At 39.9% G+C, this 14,820-nt stretch overlaps 1 pseudogene; it reads right to left on the bottom strand.

Moving 5' to 3' along the window:
• Positions 1–11,157: 11,157 nt before the first annotated feature.
• Positions 11,158–14,820, bottom strand: part of LOC139317496 (armadillo repeat-containing protein 5-like) — a 72,332-nt pseudogene continuing 68,669 nt past the window's right edge.

Below are 14,820 nucleotides of genomic sequence, written 5' to 3'. Positions count from 1 at the left end.
TGCTGGATGCTATTTGGAGGTGTCAGAAACGAAACAGTTGTCTGATTTACAGAGTTGTAAGGATTTTGATGCAGAACTTACAGAATTTATAAAAGAAGCCATGAATAATCATACTGCAGCTATAAGTAACCAAATAGCAATTCTTAAAGGGATAACAACAGAAATGACTGAGGAAATCAAAACAACTACGGAGCATGATGACAACTCAGGAGATATTGCAGCAGAGAGGGTGGAAGAATTTTCTCAAGAATTTTCGAGCTTACTCTCTGCTCTTTTCGGAAAAATTGATAGAATCCTTCAAAATTATGACTTGGTTTGGAAAAAAGTAGTAAATGACCAGACTTTCGAAGTTTCAGAAGATGAAGGAGACTTGTCAGTGGCATCTATACATTTAATAGAAAAGAAACAATTGAACTTTTCTTCACAAACTCTTGACAAACTTTGGTTTTACAGACGAAGGAATGAACTGATTTATATAAGCATGAAGAGGCGATTTGGGGGCTCTAAATTAGAGGAAACTTTTTTAAAAAGGGGACAATTTTTGCAGTTATATCAACCTCAAATTAAAATGAAAAACCTCCTCAAAATAGAAGTAGGAGGGATGCAGAAAGATTGGAAAAAATATAAAAAGAAAGCAAGAATGGAAGATTAACCTTTTCTTTTGGCTTTGTAGTTGTTCTACTCATGGTTAAAAATGATTATGTTGTAGGTATTATAACTACTGAGGGGGGAAAAAGTATAAAGTTAAATATTGATTTTTAAATATGATGTACTAATGGTTGATTAATCCTTTTTGGTTTTTTAGTTTATGTATTAATGGTTAATTATGTTGTTGATTATCTTTTAAATTTTAAAAATTGGAGGGAGGAATAATGAAGGGGGGAAATTTAGAAACTTAAAAAATGTAGAAATTTAATTAGTGAATATCTAAGGTTTATTTTTTGTTATGAGATTTCAAAATAAGAAACCAAGAATGGAAGATTATTATTATTTTTTTTTTTTGGCTTTGCAGTTGTTCTATTCATGGTTTAAATTGATTATGTTTTAGGTGTTATAACTACTGAGGGGGAAAAAGTATAAAGTTGAATATTGATTTTTAAATATGATGTATTAATGGTTGATTAATCTTTTTTGGTTTTCTAGTTAATGTACTAATGGTTAATTATAAAAATGTAGAAATTTAATTAGTGAATATCTAAGGTTTATTTTTTGTTATGAGATTTCAAAATATCTGAACTTTGAGAAAAGTAGGAGGGGGAAAAATGTTTTTAGGTTTGAATGTTTAAGATTTGTTAATGGTTTTAAAATTCTTAGAGTTATTGGATTACATGTTACTTTGTGTTTATATAAAGGGAGGTTGATGAAATTGTAAAAGGGGAGTTAAGGGGTCTTGGGAGTTATTAAATCTTGCAGTTAGCTAGTTTATTTTAGCGAATGTTTGGTGAAATCTATGCCCTGTTTTTGTTCTGGGAAGTCGGGGGTGGGGGGTGGTGAGGAGGGGTTGAAGATTGAGTTTACCAAATTGATTTTTTTTTCTTTTTTTCTGATGATAGTATGAATGATTGTTTATATTGTATACTTGTTTGATCAGAAAATAAAAACTTTTTTATTAAAAAAAAAAAAAAAAAAATTCGGGCACTTGGCAACTGGTTCATATTTATGATGGTTGCAGTGTCCTGGGGTCACTGTGATCCCCTTTTGTGACCTTCTGACAAGCAAAGTCAAGGGGGAAGCCAGATTCACTTGTCCACCATATCACTAACTTAACAACTGCAGTGATTCACTTAACAACTCTGACAAGAAAGGTTGCAAAATGGGGCAAAAGTCACTCAACAACTGTCTCACTTAGCAATAGAAATGTTGGGCTCAACTGTGGTTGTTAAGTCAAGGACTAATTGTAATCCCAAGGAAGCATGTTGGCTAAAATGAAGGGAGTCATACATCAGTCACAGGTGGGAGAAGATTGTCATAAACTACGGGGATAATGTAACACGCACCAACACACACACACACACACACACACACACACACACACACACACACACACACACCAAGTTCCTTGAATCTCCTGGGATCATCTGAACCACTTGTCTCCTCTTCTTCGGCTTCCCCAATGATGGCTGTAGCAGCTTGCTCGGGGGATACACCAGTGGTGAAATGTAAAATTTGTTACTACCAGTTCTGTGGGCGTGGCTTGGTGTGTGTGTGGGGTAATGTGACTGGGTGGGTGTGGCCAACTTTTTTTTTTTTTTTTTACTTTTAAAAGCATTTTTTCTACAACCTCTTCGGCTGAAGAGGTTGTAAAAAAATGCTTTTAAAAGCCTCTGATGATCAGGCAACTCAGCTGGGATCATCAGAGGCTTTTAAAAGCATTTTTTTCTACAACCTCTTCAGACTGGAAATGTAACCTTCTGAGACAAGCCAGGATCTGCGTTGGGGACAAAGAAGAGAGACACTGAAGAATAAGCTTTGAAATATAAACATGGTGTGGGGAGAGGAGCACGTTTGGCTAAAAGCGCTGGAACAAAAACTCTGTACAGATTGTACAGTTGAACTCTCTTAACTGCAAATTTTTCAATTATCTGAATTAGCAAGTCAGAAGATTCTCCTTCTGCAGAGCGATGCTTTCACAGGCCATCCATGCCTGGTGGAAAAGTAATGAAAGGTGTGCCAAGCCATTCAGGGCACAAAGCCCACTGGTTTAAAGTTGTGTCCTTACACTGAATTTTTACGTTATTACAATGCATTGTATTCTCAATCTTGGCAACTTTTAAGATCTGTGGACTTCAACTCCCAGAATTCCCCAGCCAGAATTTCCGTTGCTAAAGAAGGTGCTTGTTAAGTGAGTCATGCATGATTTTACAACCTTCTTGCCACAGTTGTTAAGCAAATCATTGTAACTGTTAAATGAATCATACGGTTGTTAAGCAAGTTTGGCTTCCTCCATTGACTTTGCTCACCTGAAGGTAGCTGAGAAGGTTGCAGATATTGATCACATGATTCCAAGATGCTATAACGATCGTAAATACATGCAGGATGCGAGATGGTCCAAAATTTGATCATGGGACCCCAGGGGCATTGTGACAGTCATAAGTGTGAGGACCAGTTGTTGCAAGTCACTTTTTTCAGTGCCATTACAACTTTGAACAGTCACTAAATGAATTCATGTAAGTCAAGGACTAGCCCCTTCAAACTGAACTCGACTCCTGGTGACTTCATAGACACCTCTAGGGCTTCTGGGATGTTTTTTGAAAATTTCCAATTACTTGGAATAGGCCTGGTATTTGCTGCCGGTCTCCCATCCAGGTATCAACCAGCCCTGATTCTGCTTAGCTTCACATGGTCCGCTAGGCATTTTCATCTGCTGAAGGGTTTTTGGGAGTAAGCCAAATATTACGCCCCAAATTCGAAGAAATTCAACTTTCCATTAAAAGAAAAATAAACAGCTGGACCTGTAAACCAGGTGAACTTTATAGGAAGAATGCAGAAGTGACTCTGCAGAGCTGGCACCAATCAGAGGTCAGTTGCTCAGCTCTACTTACCTCTACTGCCCACCCGTTCCTTATTTGGATATTTCTGTCTTTTTCAGTTTACCAGGGCTTTCCTAAAATTCCAATTTAGGAAATCCCAGAATCAGATATCAGAATAACAGAACAGAACAGAATAACATAGTTGGAAGGGACCTTGTAGGTCATCTAGGCCAACCCTCCTCCACCCAAGCAGGAAACTCTACACCATTTCTGACAAATGGCAGTCCAGTCTCTTCTTGAAAGCTTCCAGTGGTGAAGCGCCCACAACTTCTGAAGGCAAGCTGTTCCATTGGTTGATTGTTCTCACTGTCAGAAAATTTCTCATTTCTAGATTGAATCTCTCCTTGATCAGTTTCCATCCATTGTTCCTTGTCTGGCCTTCAGGTGCTTTGGAAAATAGGTTGATACTCTCCTCTCTGTGGCAGCCCCTCAAGTATTGGATCACTTGTTATCATGTCTCCCCTGGTCCTTCTCTTCACTAGACTAGCCATGCCGAGTACCTTCAACCGTTCTTCATGTTTTATCCTCCAGTCCCCTAATCATCTTGGTTGCTCTTCTCTGCACTCTTTCTAGAGTCTCAACATCTTTTTTATAGTGTGGTGACTAAAACTGGATGCAGTATTCTAGGTGTGGTCTTACTAAGGCTTTATACAGTGGTATTGGGATCTCAAGTGATCTTGTTTTGAATCCCTCTGTTAATGCAATTTAGGATCGCATTAGGATATGCAAGATAAACAACTGTCCTTTATTTGTATATGTGCTAAAAACCTCAAGGATTGATGCAGAGTTTTCCTTTTTTTATTGTCTGCTCATGTTTACCATCCATATCCCAAATGGGCTTCAGAATGAAAGCACCTTTGGGGACTTCCGGTGGCACCGCCGAGGATGCTCTTTTCTTGAACGCCAGCCCCGCGATCTCGTAAAGCTGCTAGAACAGCGCAAATCAGCTGTCTAGCGGCTTGAAAACTTTCTCCCCAGGAAAAGGGGAGGAAGAGAGCAGACGGGCATAGGTAGAGCTCCCCAAGGAGCCCCAGGAACAATTCTGGGGCTCGAAGGGTGAGAGCTCCCTGGAAGCCCGACAGAGCTCCAGATCCAGGACGTTTCTGCTTCAAGCAGAAGAAGATGCCGCGACCACCCCTGCAAACAATGCTTGGAATAAACATCATTCGGAAGCAGGCTGAGCAAACTCAGGATAGATTAGATCTGCAAGTACTGAACTTTAACTCCAAATGTGTATTACTTCCTTCTGACTTATTAAGGGGAGAAAGTGAAACCAAGATGGCGATTGAGCTTTAATGGGGCGTGAAAGCGAAAGTTAAAAAGGAAAGTTTCTTTTAGTGTTGGCAGCCCCTGTTCAAAATTAGAGATTTGTGGTTTTTTTTAAAAAAAGGAGAAGATCAAAGATTACAGCAGTGATTTAAAAAAAAAAGGATTGATATTATTTAAAGACTGATTTCTGGATTTGGTGGATCTATTGTTCTGGCAGCTGATTAAATTTAAATTGGAAACTAAAAATGGCTTCAAAACAAATTAAGGCTATTGTCCCCAAAAGTGCTGGGACTTCGCCAGCTCAAACGTCCAGATTGCAATCTCTCTCTGTTCCAACGGAACCAACAATATTAACATTTGAAATGTTGCAGGAAGCCCTCAAAACACAAGCCTCTGTTACAGAAAAAAAAATTGCTTCAATGTTTCAGGAGCAAACTCGAGAAGTTGCTGAAGAAATAGCTCAGGTCAAAGAGACTATTCAAAAACGAAACCAAGAAATTAGAGAAGATATTATTATGGCAGTACAAGGATTGGCAGGACACATTGAAGCAATAGATGAAAAAGTGGAAGAAATTAAGCAGTCTAATGAGAACTTGGAAAATAAAATGGGGGAGGTCCAGGACAAGATGGAAAGAGCAGAGGTGGATGTGATAATGATACAATATAGAGACATGGAATTTGCTCTGAGAATAAGAGGCCTCAAGGAAAATAAGCAAGAGAATTTGAGAGAGATTTTTTCAGAAGCATTTGCACAGATAATGGAAGATCAAAAAGCAAATTTTGAATGGCAAATTGACAAAATTTATCGTGTCAATTCATGGGTGGCCAGACAGAAACATCTACCAAGAGACATTGTAGTTTATTTTACAACAAGGAGATTACGCAATGAAATCCTACAAGTCACTTTTAAAAATAAACTTCAAGTGCAGGGGCAGGAGGTTTTAACACTGAAAGAAATTCCCCCCAAAATGTTGAGAGCCAGAAAGGATTATGCCTTTCTGGTGGAAGAACTGAGAAACCGTCAGATACAGTATAGATGGGAAGTTCCAGCTGGTCTAGTGGTGAATTATTCAGGAGAAAGATACCATCTCAATTCAGTGTGGAAGGCAAGAGATTTCTATACCAATGTATTAAAGGCTGGATGCCCTCAGCCCCAGGAAGCTAGAAGGAAGACGGAAATAGAGGGGGCAAGAAAGGGGGAGAAAGAAGAATTGTTGGCACAGGCCCAAAAGGGTGATTTGATTATTCAAGAAGAATTAATACAATTTTCGACTACTGTTCAAGCTTTGGAGATAGAAGAACCTAAGGATCAAAGACAGACTCGAGCGGCAGCTAAGTGTCAAGAAGAATTAAGAGTGCAGCAACTTCAAATGATTCAAGATACTACAAAAATAGAAGCAGTGGGAGGAGCAAGGCCAAAAAGTAAAATGCATGGAGATTTCCAGCAGATGCTCCAAGTGCTTCAGGGGGCCAAGAATGGCAACTAGATTTTTGACCTGGAATGTTAATGGCCTAAATTCACCACAAAAGAGGAGAAAAATATTTCATTATTTGAAACAGTTTAAAAATGATGTAATTTGTTTACAAGAGACTCATATTAGAAGTAAAGATCAAAAATACTTAATAAATGCAAGGTTAGGTATACATTTTGTTGCATCTGCTCCTGAGAAGAAGAATGGTATAGTTATATACCTAAAAAAAAGACTTAATTGCCAAATTAATTGAAGCAGATGATCAAGGAAGATTTATAGCAACTGAATTGTTAATAAAAGGTGAAAAAATACTTTTAATTGGAGTCTATGCACCGAATCAACAACAGGAAAAATTTTATAAGCTTTTACATGCCAAGTTATTACAATGGGACTATAAATCATGTATTTTATTGGGTGATTGGAATGGAGTTTTGGACACTAAAAAAGATAAGAAGGGGCTCTTGCAGAACATTTCAACACGTGCCAGATTGCCAAAATCATATTTTGAAATGATGGAGGATATTGAACTGAGAGATATTTGGCGAGAGAGAAACCCCAAAGAAAAAGACTTTACCTTTTTTTCTGATAGACATCAATCTCTCTCAATGATTTTTTTTTTATTTGATTTATATGCCGCCCTTCTCCGGAGACTCAGGGTGGCTTACAATGCGTTAAGCAATAGCCTTCATACTTTTGTATATTTATACAAAGTCAGCTTATTGCCCCCACAACTGGGTCCTCATTTAACCTACCTTAGAAAGGATGGAAGGCTGAGTCAACCTTGAGCCTGGTAAGATTCGAACCTGCAGAAATTGCAGGCAGCTGTGTTAATTACAGGGTGTATTAAACCACTGTACTACCAAGGCTCCTGTACTACCAAGGCTCAAGGATTGATTTTATACTAATTACAAATGATTTCTTTTCCAGAATGAAGAAGACGAAGATTTGTCCAAGAGTTTTAACGGATCATAGTCCAGTCTGGATGGAATTAGAGTATGGAAGGGGATCTAAGAGGTCTTGGAGGTTAAATGAAAATCTGTTTAGATATGAGGAAAATGTAAAAGAATGTAAAAAATTGATGAAAGAATTTTTTATTATAAATATGCATAAGGGTACATCTATGGAAATGGTTTGGGATGCAAGCAAAGCATATATGAGAGGCATTTTGATATATTTGAATAATAAATATAGACGCAAACAGGAGAAAAAAAGGAAGGATTTAGAAGAGGAAATTAGAAAAAAAGAACAAGCTTTGATATTGAATCCAGCAGATAAGAAAATAAAAGAGGCAATTAATTTATTGCGAGGGCAATTTAATATGTTAATGGCTGATCAGGTTGCAACTAATTTGCAATATGCTAAACATAATACTTTTTGTAATGCTAATAAACCAGGGAGGTGGTTAGCATATTTGTTAAGGAAAAAACAAAAGTCACGGACCATAGAGAAAATAGAGTATAAAGGTAAAGAGGTTTATCAGCAAAATATGATTAAAAAAGCATTTTTAGATTTTTATACGAGGTTGTATGCTGGTGATAAAATTCAAGGTACAGATATAGATAGATATCTACAGAAAGAGAATATTCCTACAATTACAAAAGAGCAAAGAGAGGGTTTAAATCAACCAATAACCACTGAGGAGATTATGTCTGCAATTAAGCAGTTGAAAGTGGGTAAAGCTCCTGGGACGGATGGCTATTATAAACATTTGGAGTTAGAAATGGTGGGACCGCTTAAAGAATTATTTACTAATATACAATCTGGAGGAGATGTACTCCCATCTTGGAGGACATCTTATATTTCTTTGATTCCAAAGGAGGAGCAAGACCACACCCAGCCAAAAAATTATAGGCCCATATCACTCTTAAATACAGATTACAAGGTTTTTGCTAAAATATTAGCAAATAGGTTAATGACAGTCATGCAACAAATGATTCATAATGATCAAACTGGTTTTATAAATGGTAGACAAATGAAGAGTAATGTAAGGCAAGTTGTTAACCTATTGGAGTATTTGGGGAAGAACAACCAAATCCCTGCGGTGCTGATATTTCTTGATGCAGAGAAAGCATTTGATCGATTGAATTGGCAATTTTTATTGAAAATAATAGAAAAGATGCAGTTTGGGGAACATTTCACAAAATCTATTAAGGCAATATATCAGAAACAAACAGCGCAAATAATAATTAATGGTAGTTTAACAGATACTTTTAATATAGAAAAAGGAACAAGACAAGGATGCCCTTTGTCTCCATTATTGTTTATTTTGACTTTGGAATTTTTGTTAAGTAAGATACGTGGGTCGGACAAAATAAGTGGAATTAAGATTAGGCAGTATGACTATAGATTAGGAGCATTCGCAGACGACTTGGTTGTTACTTTAACCCAACCATTACAGTTGGTTGTAGGTCTAATGGATATAATTAATCAATATGGACAAGTATCTGGATTTAAAATAAATGCAGGGAAAATGAAGATAATAACTAAAAATATGACTATAAATCAAAAAGAAGAATTAGAAAGATTAACAGGATTTGAAATTGTAAAAAAAGTTAAGTATTTAGGGGTCTATATTATGACATCAAATGCGAAATTATTTAAGTATAATTATGATCCGTTGTGGCAAAAAATACAGAGAGAGATGGAAAACTGGAAAAAATTACAATTATCCTTGTTAGGAAGAATAGCAGCAGTAAAAATGAATGTTTTGCCTAAGTTTTTGTTTCTTTTTCAAATGATACCAATACTTAAAAAAGATGAGAATTTGAAGATATGGCAGAAGGGTATTAATAATTTTGTTTGGGCAGGGAAGAGACCGAGAATAAAACAAAAAATAATGCAGGATACACGTGAAAGAGGAGGTCTCAAAATGCCTAACTTAAGACTTTACTATGAGGCAGCTGTTCTATCAGCAATGAGTGATTGTATGAATTTAACAGAAGAAAGAGTTTTGAATATTGAGGGATATGATTTGGTTTACGGGGCATGCTTATTTATTATATGATAAGAAAGTGGACAAGACTTTTAAAAGTCATATATTAAGGAATGCTCTATTGCGTGTCTGGAAAAAGTACAAGTATAAACTAAACGAGAAGTTACCAATGTGGGCAATACCCAGACACGCGATAGAGAATATAAGTGTAGAGCAAAGGCAGGATGTGATTACATATAAAGAGCTTCTTAACAAGGAAAGAGGTATACTACAATTAAAATCTTTGAATCAACTAAGAGAAGAAAGGACAATTTGAACATGGTTTCAATATGTACAGTTGCAAGCTAGATGGAGAGAAGATCAGAAAATTGGTTTTTTGCAAAATGAGGAGAACTTGGTAAAACAGATTAGAGATCAAAGTCAAATGCATATAAAAAGGTTGTATAATGCGTTGCTAGAAATAGATTCAGAAACGGAGTTAGTTAAGGACTGTATGATAAAGTGGGCACAAAATATTGAAGAACCAATAATGATGGAAACATGGGAAAAAATATGGGTTAGAAATGTGAAGTTTACGCAAACCCAAAACTTAAGAGAGAATTTTTATAAAATGTTTTATAGATGGCATCTGGATCCTAAAAAGCTAGCCTGTATGTATCCAAGTGAGCAACCTAAGTGTTGGAGATGTGAATGTGATGATGCCACATATTATCATATATGGTGGACATGTAAAAAAATTAAGGCATTTTGGATAAAAATATGGTGGATTATTCAAAATATTCTCAAAAAGAAGATAAAATTTACTCCACAGTTCTTTTTGTTAGGCATAATTACAGATTGTACTGTTATAGAGACTAAGTTGATTTTAAATTTAATAACAGCAGCCAGACTCTTGGTGGCACAGAAGAAGGAAGACTTGCCTACTATTGAAGAATGGACACTAAAAGTAGTGAATTTAGCAGAGATGGCTAAAATTTCAGCATATTTGAAGGACCATTCAAATGAAAGATATATATTGGAATGGAGAAGATGGATTGACTATATTCAAAACAAATATCGGACTAAAAAGTTTCAAATAGCTTATGAATGAAATCTATATTTCCTTTTTGAATATGTTTAGTTAGTTGAAAGGGGAGTTAAAGAGCAAGGGGGAGTTTGGAGATCACAGAAAGTTAGCTTATTTTAGCTTATGTTTGTTATGCTATACCCTGTTTTTGCTCTGGGAAGTCCGGGGGGTGGGTGTCGGGGGGGAGGGGGGTTGGAGGGAGAGGAGGGATGGGGGGGTGAAAGGGGGGAAAATTGTTGTAATCATTGTTAAAACTTAAAAAAAAAAAAAGAATGTAAGCACCTTTGTTTGGCAGCTTTTCAAGCTTAACTCTATCCATCTCTGATTTATAAACCTGCCTTTTCCACTGCAATACCAGTTAAGAGCATTGGAGTACAGGTGGTTCTTTACTTACAACAATTTGTTTAGTGACCGTTCAAAGTTACAACGGCACTGAAAAAAGTGACCATTACAGCATTATGACCATGGTCATGTGATCAAAATTCAGGTGCCGGGCAACTGATTCATATTTATGACAGTTGCAGTGCCCCGGGGTCATGTGATCCCCTTTTTGCTTTCTAACAAGCAAAGTCAATGGGGAAGCCAGGTTCACTTAACCCTGTTACTAACAACTGCAGTGATTCACTTAACAACAGAGGCAAGAAAGGTCGTAAAATGGGGCAAAAAAAATCATTTAACAAGCATCTCACTTAACAACATAAATTTTGGGCTCAGTTGTGGTCATAAGTTGAGGACTACCTGTACAATGCTTCTTATTGGAACCCAAGCCCAACTTGGCCAATGACTATGAGGCAGCAGACCCAACACATCTGAGTGATTTGTAGTCCAACCCATCTGAAGCTGTTGAGCAGTCCCTGCACCCAGATGGCCTCCAGGCTAAAACCAAATTTACCTGAGCCTCTGAAAGCTGGAACTCTCTGCTCCTAGTAAGGCCTGCTCTCCTTGCTGCCCCTCAGCAGAGAAGTCAAACGACGCCGCATCTTTCTCATCTTCATGTTCTTCCTCTCCCTCCTCCTCTTGTTTCCAGCCTGCCCACTGGCTCTGGGCCGCCAGCCTGCCAACCAGCAAGGGCACCAGTCCTCCGGCCTGCAGCATCTCCAGGGCTTCCTCGTCATAGAAAAAGGCCATGAAAGCCACCACCACCTGAGTGTGAGAATAGCTGTGACATCGGTCCTGCAAGAGGGAGAGCAGTAACTCTAATCCTCCGGTCTCACGCACCCGGTTCCGATTAACCGCCTCGCGGCACAGGAGGCACAAAGCTTTAACCAGTGGATGGAAGGAGGCCCCAGGTGCCCCGGCTCCCCTCCGGCGTTGGATCTCCCCCACTAGCAACTCCACCCCCCCAGCGTTGCCGATAACTGGCTTCAGCATGCCTTGCAGACAGAGGTTGGCCAGGACCGCGAGGGTTGATTCCTGCACCACCCGTTTCTCGTGGCTGGCTAAGGCCACGAGGGGCGCCATCCCGCCTCCCAAGCTGAGCTGCTCTGCACAGTCATGACTGCAGCCCTTTGTCAGCTCCACAAGGACGCGCACCATGGCTGCAATCAGGGCCCCATCCTCCAGGGAGGAAGTCAGGTGCTCCACTATGGGGCAGACTGCCCCCTGCTGGGCCAGCACTAGATGATGAGCAGGAGTATCGGCCAGATAGCGAATGGCCCTGATCACGCTCTGCAAACATTCACTGTCCTCGGAGGTGGTAAGGACCTGGATTAGCTGGGGCATGGCTCCTGTAAGGGAAAATATTTGAGAGGTGAGAAAATGGCAAGGAAGAGAAGTCCGTTCACAAGATCCTACATAGTCTAAACATGAGTCAGACCCATTTCCAGATGTCTCAAATGACAGGTAGTCCTTGACTTACAACAGTTTGTTTAGTGACTGTTCAAAGTTACAAAAAAAGTGACTTATGACCAGTTTTCACACTTATGACTGTTGTAGCATCCCCATGGACCCAGATGCTTGGCAACGGACTCATATTTATGATGGTTGCAATGTCCAGGGGTCATGTGATCACCTTTGGTGACCTTCTGACAAGCAAAGTCCATGGGGAAGCCAGATTCACTTAACAACCATGTCACTAACTTTAACAACTGCAGTGATTCATTTAACAAATGTGGCAAGAAAAGTCATAAAATGGGGCAAAGGTTACTTAACAAATGTCTCACTCAGCAACATAAATTCTGGGCTCAATTATGGTCGTAAGTCGAGGACTACCTGTATTGCAAAGGTTTTACTATGTTAAATGAATTCCACTAAGGAATTTTGTCAGAGAATTCATGACTGGCAGAGACATGGTAACAAGGTCAGCCAATGAATAGGGCTTAGTAACAAGGTCAGCCAATAGGAGCTGAGACAGGAAGGAGCCTGGGCGTGGCTCTGTAGCTCTGAGTGCTGTGCTGAGTACTCTAAAACTGAAACTCTTCTTTGCTGTGCTCTGCCTGTGTTTTGCTTGTAACTACTACCACGTTGGAGAATCTGCCATTGGTATTGTATATTTATTCCATGTGTTATTATATATAAAGAGAAGTTAATGAATCCTGCTGAATCAGTTACCTGTGTGTGCTTTCTGGATTTGATTTTGCAACAAACTCTTGACAGGTTATGGGCCCAGAGCACACAATACAAGACTGAATTGTAATTAAGCTGAGAGACTGCCTGTGTGAGAAACCAGGCAGAGAAGGCTTGCAGGATGGCTGTTGAATTTAAGGAGAGGTCTCTGCCTCGTTTGGGACAGAAGAATTATATTATTTGTGCTGCAAAGATGGAATGTTTCCTGAACTTTAAGGAGCTCTGGGATATTGTTGTTAATCCACCCCAGGCACCATTAGCAGCTGCAAATCAGAGGCAGCATGATAAAGCAATGGCTTATATCATATTAAATTTAGAAGATGAACAATTTATCACTGTAGCTGTTGTGACTCTGGCTCCTGAGCCTGTCCTCATGGAGGAAGATGACTCTGAAAGTGATGGGGAGGAACCGACAAGGCCTCCCTCTCCAGGACCCTCCTTTCTGGCAATGCCTCAGGTTCCATCTGAAGGCCAGGAGGAAGGCATGTCGGAGCTCCCACTAATAGGGAGTGATGAAACTCAATCTTGGATTGATCCCAGGCAGCGTCGGAGGGAGAGGCGTGCGCAGCAAAGGAAGAGGTGTGGAAGGGCCAGAGATTGCTGAGTCACTGAGCCACGCCCCACAGGGGATAAAAGTGGGTGGGGTTGCTCTGCAGGCTCTGTGATGGACAAAAACTGCATATCATGAGCTGTGGATGTGATATCTCTTGGACTTAAGGCTTGGACTTGGTGAATGACTTCTGACTACTCTTTTGTACCTTGTGAACTCTTGGTTGCCCCAGCAATGGACTACAGATACGCTGACTCCTGTTTCTGGAAGTGATAAGAAACTTGGCAGGCATTCGGACAGCAGCTGCCAGAACGTTCCTCTGCCAAAGGATTCAGATCGGCTTGTGAAAATAAATTGTTCAGAGATGGCTTTTGCTCGTGTGTTTGCCTATGTGAGGTGGGGGGACAGAACAGTAGCTGATTTAAAGACTGCACAGGAAGTCTGGCTGAAATTTTGTTACGTTTGGAGCAGGGGTGGGTTCTAACCGGCTTTACTACCGGTTGTCTTTGTGTGTGTGCTTCGCGCACGATCGCCTCTTCGGTCGCGCGCTTTGCGCAGGATTACCACGCACATACTTGGTTCACTCGCAGGCACACCAAACGAGCGCTTCGCGCAAGCGCGTTGCGAATCTGCCCAGCTGAGGTGTGGCAATCCGCTCTGCTGCACCCCTCAGCTGGGCGAAAAAAGAAGAAATATAAGGTCAGAATAACGCAGGGGCGGGCGGGAGGGCCCAGCTCCCGAAGACAGAGAACTGGTTCGGTGACGTCATATCGTCACCACTACCGGCTCTCGCGAACTGGGCCAAACCGGGAGGAATCCACCACTGGTTTGGAGGCTTTAAAGGCTTGTTTGATTGCTGAGGAGAACAAGCGCCATTTTAGAAGACGCCATGAGGAGAAATTCCTGAGGTGGGGGCCCAAGGAGCAGAGAGAAATGTAGCAAACTGGCTGTCTCCAAAGACCAGAGCAACAGACAAGATGTCTGCAAAGAGAAAAGTAATCAAAGAGACCAGAATACAACCCAGCAAAGACTTTCTAAGCAGAAAGAACAGCAAGAATGGAGGTGTTTCCTTTCTGGTGAAAAGACCCATTTAAAGAGAGACTGTTTGCAAAGGAAAAACTATTTGCAAGGAAGAAACTATTTGCAAGACAGAAACTGTTTGCAAGGAAGAAAATCAGCAGATGGACAAGTTGCTGTGGCAAAAGTTAGCTATTGTAATAGCAGAGACAAATGGTTGATAGACAGTGGGGCAAGTCAAACAATTATTAACAATTCTAAATTGTTTTACAGGGTGGATCCAACTGCTGGAGATGCAATAGCCTTGGCAAATGGCCAGAAGGCTAAAGTCATTGGAAGAGGCAGTGTGCAAATTCCATATCTGGAAAAGAGGTTTGACAATATATTATGTGTGCCTGAAATGGAGCATAATTTGCTGA

Source organism: Pituophis catenifer, unplaced genomic scaffold, assembly GCF_029215685.1.
Source record: "Pituophis catenifer annectens isolate HBS135680 unplaced genomic scaffold, rPitCat1.0.hap2 SCAF_5, whole genome shotgun sequence".
In the NCBI taxonomy this organism is placed as follows: domain Eukaryota; kingdom Metazoa; phylum Chordata; class Lepidosauria; order Squamata; family Colubridae; genus Pituophis; species Pituophis catenifer.
This window is presented reverse-complemented; position numbering and strand designations above follow the sequence as displayed.